The sequence below is a fragment of the Ixodes scapularis genome, unplaced genomic scaffold (genome assembly GCF_016920785.2).
Source record: "Ixodes scapularis isolate PalLabHiFi unplaced genomic scaffold, ASM1692078v2 PGA_scaffold8__174_contigs__length_109621045, whole genome shotgun sequence".
In the NCBI taxonomy this organism is placed as follows: domain Eukaryota; kingdom Metazoa; phylum Arthropoda; class Arachnida; order Ixodida; family Ixodidae; genus Ixodes; species Ixodes scapularis.
Window position 1 is genome coordinate 66469857 of NW_024609883.1, and position 6701 is coordinate 66476557.

The 6701-nt window shown below is 41.4% G+C and overlaps 1 protein-coding gene across 3 annotated transcripts in view; it reads right to left on the bottom strand.

The window, feature by feature from the left end:
• The window catches only part of LOC120848772 (transmembrane protein adipocyte-associated 1 homolog), a 37342-nt gene extending 31424 nt beyond the window's left edge, over positions 1-5918 (bottom strand). For 2 of the 3 annotated variants that reach the window (XR_005717775.3, XM_040220792.1), the window contains exon 1: positions 5761-5895. The gene's annotated coding sequence lies outside the window, so the exon portion shown is untranslated. Of the gene's footprint in view, positions 1-5760 lie in introns of all 3 variants that reach the window. The other variant, XM_040220794.1, reaches the window with a different exon arrangement.
• Between the last annotated feature and the right edge of the window lie 783 nt (positions 5919-6701).

The following is a 6701-nucleotide window of genomic DNA, read 5'->3' on the forward strand; positions in this document are numbered from 1 at the left end:
CCCGACCACCACTGTTACATTTTAAGCGGAGATGGAGTGTTCAACGATGGGTCATTCATTTTTGCGGTAAAAAAAATGTAAATATCTTGGGAGACACGCTGCACATTGTCCTTGGAAAGTTTGATGCATCTCTCAGTGCTTTTTTTTTTTGCCACTTGTTCAAATTTAAATCTATTAAAATCTAAACCTAAAATTTAAATTTATCTAAATTTCAATGTCACTCTTTCTATTTCTCTACTTCTGTCTTCCTCAAATTGTTTCCTTCAATCCTGTCGGCTCCCTTAAGAATCTCATCCTGCTTGCCTCACTGGATTGTCACTTTGTGCCTGTCCATTCTGTTTCCTTTCCAGTTCTCTGTCCTTCCTAAAGCACGAATACAAACCTCCCCCCCCCCCCCCCCCCCCCCCACTAGACTTTCAAACTGGGAGGAAAAGAAATTCACCATGATTTTTGTCTTGCAGAAAACTCGGGTTGTGCATTGGTCATTAAACCGATTCAGCACCTGTCACCAGACAGGTGCTGAATCAGTTTAATGACCTGTTGTTAATCGCCTGTTGTTGCAAGCAGTCGACACTTGACGACTGTTTGCAACAACAGGCGCATATCATATGGGGCCCCAAGAGACAACTACACTGTGCAAGTCTTGCAACTTGCGTGGCAACATACCCTGACAGGTTTGTGTTTATGGGTGATATGCATCAGAGATAAGGCACGCTATGCAGTTAGTGTGAGAACTTCTGCTCTATTTTCTCTCATTTCTGTGAAATTTTATCCTACATCGACAATCACCTGGGCAGGCAACTAAAATATGCCAACCTTTACACGAGGAAATTACCATGCTCTAACAGGGCCAGAAAAGAGATTGTGCTCAAATTTTGAAAAGAAGGTGGCTCGCCTTTTAGTGACAGGAACTTTTTTGATGAAATAAGGTTCAAACAACATAGTTGAAAAGAACAAAGAAATATAGTAGAAAAGACAAAAGGAAAAAAAACAAAAACAATTCAGGCACTATATCTTCGTGAGAAACAACACTTCAGTGTTTCCAAAACTAGGAGAAGAAAATCTTTTGGATAACTCAAGTGGGTTTCCTTCTTTGCTACTTCACTCCTGTGAAAGTTTGTTTGTGCACAATATTTTAAGACTTTATTCAGTGTTGAGATTGTGAAGTACCAACTGGTAAGACTTGTTGTTTCTACTGTCCAATTGTAACAAAATGTGTGCAAAAAAAAAAAAAAAAGTAAATAAACAAGTTGAGCAGAGCATGAAAAGAAAGAAAAAAAGAGTTCCATGCTCACTTAAGAAACTTCACACTGCTTTGAGAGCTCCGAGCACTATCTGTCAAAGCCAACCCTAAAATATCTTTGCATGCTCGGAATGGCTGCCATCCAGAGAATGACAGAAAGTGACATGCAAAGCTGCTTGACCAGTATCAGCTGCTCGTTGTTACTGCGAAGTGACATGTTTGTAAACAAAAACAAATTCAAACCAAACTCAGAGGGCCAGCACAATGTTGAGTTTAAAGGAGTCACCACCTGGAACTTTGAGCTCAAAGTTTCTTTACACCAAGTTATTTTTGGTGTTTCAGTCATCATAAAAGTTACCCGTTTCAGAAATTCTATTACTCATACTCTCATACTAATAAATATGTGCCTTAGATGGTCTATAACTGCTAAGAAAGTTTTGTACACTGTTGTCGTCACTGCACATGGCCTTGTAAAATATAGTGTGTAGGCCACAACCTCCAATTCTCAACCGACAGTCTTCGTGCAAAGAGAAGTCCAGATTTTAAGCTGCAAATACCCTTTTTGGCTGGTTGGGTCGTCGTAGAATCTGTTTCTATTAAAATTTTGGCAAATGTAAATATTTTGTCTGTGTCCTTTTGATTAAACAGTGCTGTTTTGCATTTCAGGATACTACAGATACTAAATTAAATTTTGGGCTACATCTGTCGATACAGCATCCGGGAAGATTCCAGGTACCATGCCTGTGGACCTGTACGTAATATTACGGCCTATGGATCAACTGTAAGCCTGCATTTAAAGTGGGCGATATGCGAAATTTCAAGTGGTCCAGTGACTGGCATGATTTCCAGTCCTTCAGTGACCTAATGCAACTAGTTTAGCAAAACCTGTTGTTGAGCTTCTTGGCCCATGGTACTGAGTAAACCTGAATGTGCAAGCACAGGACGAACACGAAGGAGTGAACACGGACAAGCACCACTTTCAACTATTTTACGTCGCGGACAGGAAACCCCAAAAAATTCAGGAAGAGCACGGGCAGCATGGTACGAAAGAAGGAAAAAAAATAAGAAAACATAAAAGACAAGAAAAATTCTTTGTATGCCGAAATCACCATATCAACCCAGATAAAAATTGCAGTTTACTCTTAAACAATGAAACCGAAGCATCAGTAACACAGGCATTACCCTTCTTCTTTATATAAAATGCTTCCATCAGCTCTCTTGCTGTAGTATCTTTGCTCCTGCCCAGTATCTTGATCTTGCGAAGTCATGCCCCATAATACATGGGCAAGTGCACATTACCTTTATTTTTTATTTATAACTCAGGCAGATAGATGCTGAAGCAGAGAGCTGATGAAAGCATTTTATATGAAGAAGGGCAATCAGCGGCGTTACTTGGAGGGGGGGGGGCACTACCCCAGGTGTAGCGCTCAGGGGTGGGTCGCGGCAAGCTGCGAGAACGGGAAAGGGGGGTGTGTTACAGCAGGGTAACCGCCCTGGGTGCCGCTGACCTTAGTGACGCCACTGAGGGTAATTTATTTATTTATTTATTTATTTAGACATACTGCCGGCTGCCATTTGGCAGCCAAGGCAGGAGAGGGCACACAGGGCAACACACAAGAAGAAAACCACATTGCACGCTAGTAAAAGGAAAAACATCTAGGACTGCACATCTAAGAAATAACGCTGTAGTGATGAGGCGAATTCCTGAACGGATGAGACATTGGTAATGTTGGCAGGAAGACTGTTCCATTCGTTAATGGTTCGTACGAAAAAGTAGTTTTTTAAACATTGGGTTCTGCTGTAAGGTACCAGAATTGTGTTGGAGTGCTTGTGTCGTGTGTGACGGGATGTGTTAAATTGCATAGATCTCTCGAATGAAAGGCGAGATGAGTCATGTACAATGGTATACAAAAGCTTTAGACAATTAATTTTGCGCCGGGTTAAAAGAAGCTCAATTTTCGACCTATTGTACAAGTTAGTGATAGAACTCATTCTTCTGTACTCGTTGTAAATGAAGCGCAGGGCTTTCTTCTGTACCCCCTCGAGTCGATCAATATTAAGTTTAGTCGCAGGGTCCCAAACAACATCCGCGTATTCTAAGACAGGTCGTATTACTGTCGTGTAGATTGCTAGCTTGGTTTCAGGGGTAAAGCTTTGTTAGCAAAACTTTGGTTTCACTGTCTAACAATGAATCACAATTATTATCTGGGTTGATACAGTGATTTTGGCATGCCAAGAATTTTTTTTTTTTTTCTGTTCAAGCTCCTTTTGAACCTTTTGCGGTTGCTTGGCCGAGAATAAAACTAGTTGAGAGTTGTGTTTGTCCTTGCCCACTTCTTCGTGTTTGTGCACACAAATATACTCGGTATTAAATAAGCGCTTTTGCATGTTTGAACAGTGGCTGTGCCTTTTCTAATGGGCAAGAAGACCAGACATCCTGTTTTAGAGATTCATACCTGCCGTCCTGTCATTTTGTCCAAATAAAGACAAATTTCCCGTTTTAGTGGAACTTGCTCGCAAAATCAATACCAAGCAAGTGAAGAAAACAAGAAATGCTTACTCATGACAGTGGATTAGAATAAACATAGGATAAAAATGTTACCTCCAGTAGAGCAGTGGCGTAGATGGGATGTCTATGACTTGGGGTGTGGGGGGAGGGGGTGTCACAATGCATGTGTATATCATAGGTAGGGTTCCATTATTTTCAGAGTTTATCTCTTGTGAAATTCAGAGGGTGTTTTTCATTTATTTTTCGCTGAAGATTCGCAGTTTATCAGAGTTTATTTTTGTTAAACACAAACCTTTTTTTTTTTTAATTCTGAGTTTATTTAACCTGTTCCTATATTTTACAAATTCAAAAACAAATAAATAAAGTTTGGGTACCATGACTCATTGTCCTGAAAGAACCTTGACATGTAGAAGGTTAACCCCTTCTGTCAGCAGCTCTAGATTTCAAAGGAAACTGAAGTGGCATCTCCTCAGACCCACTGACCCTGTGCACTTATAAAATATATTTGTAAAACACCGACCTCAGAATTTGTAGTTTTTCGGGCAAATCCAAATAGACGAAGAATTTACCGGCAAGTGTTTTTCAGATTATTTTATATTCATCTGAAAACACGGAACCCTAATTATAGTGTCAACTGTATTTTGGGGAGGGCTGGAGTGCCATAAATAAGCCTCCTCCCCTGGCTATGCCACTGCAGTAGAGTATGATTTTTAGCTTTTCCTGTGGCTCTAGTTGCCAACAAGTTTTGTTCCCCCATAAGTTTGTGTGGAGCACTTTTCTATGACTAAATTTGGCATGATTAGGTTCCGCAGAATGGGTAAGAAAGGTGCTTACGGTATGTACTCAACTGCTAAACAAAAAGCCCCAGACGAGTGTGTGTTTTCATGGTAAACTGAATAGTAGCCGAGCTTACAGTTGTTTTTTTTTGTTTTGCTTTCGTCACCTTCCTTCTCCTCCACACCTTTCCTTTGATGTCTTGTTTTCTACCCCGACGAGTATGGTCAACCTACTAATGGGTAGTAGCTTGTGCCACCTAGCCTACATGTGCCGAAGTGTATTTGCAACATGGCTGCCACGTGCGATGCAAATCGTCCATAACAGCTTTTTATCATTATGTTACCTTAAGCCACTCAAATTACATAACTGATGCAGAACAGAAGACGGTCTACGCCAAAAAAATGGAAAAAACGACTGTCCCACAGAACAATGGATGCTATGATAAGGTATCTTGTCGGTGGAGCGTGATAAAGCCAAAGCAAGCCCTTCACCAGCATGCAACTGATTCTGGAGTCACTCTTTCCAACGTACCATCCCCCCTGGCAGAACTGTGTGTGGTTATTTTAAGCAACAATCACATAGCATTTTTAAACAACACCTAACAAAAAAAACAACAAATTCAATCATAAAAATTAAAATGGCAAGCTTTCTCTCCGCAATATCACTGCATGAGCACTGTTATTTCTAATAACTTGTATCATGCATTTACTGAAATAAAAACCACTGATTGACTGATGCAGTATTTGGCCGAAGATTTCAAGTTCGTTTACGATGGTTCAAAAAATACACAGACAGATTCAATCACCGTTAGCTAAAAGTTAAGATTTGTATCACACACACTTTTCACCAATCAACACAGCGTTAATAGAGTAATGCAAGCATTTCACGCGTTAAACTACAGCACACGAAGCAATACAACCAACGCAGTATCAAGTTGTAAAAGCAGTCACCTTCTAGGGCCGTAGTAGGCTATCAAAAGCGGGCAATAACATCAAGATAAACAGGAGTGTGTAATCGGTGCAATTCTGACGTCATAATAAAAAATCAAATTCGCAGGATCTAATCAGGCCACCCCGATCCGCCCTCGAGCGCAGTGGCCAGAAGAATAAGAAACAAGAAAAAGAGGTAAAATACAGCAGTTGGAGACATAGGCCTAATGTTTGGAGACGGCCGACGCTGCCTGCGATGATCTGACAACGCCTAGAGCCGTGAATTAATTTCTAAAAATTACCTATGATCGTGAATGAGTCAATTTCGGTGCGAAAGGACCATGGAGGAGATGAAATGCCGCTGAAAACACTGAACCAACGAGCGGGAACTCACTCACTCCGACCAGTCAGCTGCGAAGAAAAACGGCAGACAGGTGACTACACAGTGTTATCAGCTGAGAGTCGAAACTCTGGCCGAAAAAGGCGGAAAAAACAACTCTTTGGCTTCTGTTGGCTCCCGTAGCCAAGATGTTTATTTTTGTTGCGTGTTGTTGGTTCTTGTTTCGAATATCCAGCTTTCGTAAGGATAATTCGTAAGCTGTCGGCATACAATAATTCATGTCGTAAAAAAAAAAAAAAAAAAAAAAAAAGTTATTTAACAGTTTTATCGGCAACGAGTCGATCGCGTATCAATTTGCCTGCCAGCATCGCTCGTTTTTGTATCATAGGTAGGATCAATGCCGTATCAACAAAAGCGCGCTTTTTTTAGGGGCTAAGCTCCTTAGGGGCTTGCCATGTCCGTATGTCCGTCCGATGTCCGGCGTCGGGTGGTCGTGCTCACGAGCACGTGAGCACGTGCTCCCATGCTCGTGTTAAAACACAAAAAAAAAAAAAAAAAAAACATTTTTACGTGGTGAATGATGTTGATTGGGGCGAAGCTCTGGTGGTGCTTGTCTGCGTAGACAGTGAGCCGCAGCATGCCGAGCCTTTCGGTCGTTTTCATCTATGTCAGAAAGAGCATGTGTGGTATGGAACGTGGTTATATACGCATTTGAGCATGTGACCGCAGCGTGACATGGATGAAAACGAACGAAAGGCTCGGCATGCTGCGGCTCAGTGTTTACGCAGACAAGCACCACCAGAGCTTCGCCCATATCAACATCATTCACCACGTGGAGATGCGGTTGTTGTTTTATTGTTGTTGTTGGTTCAGTTTCGCTTTTGATTACGATGCGCACCACCA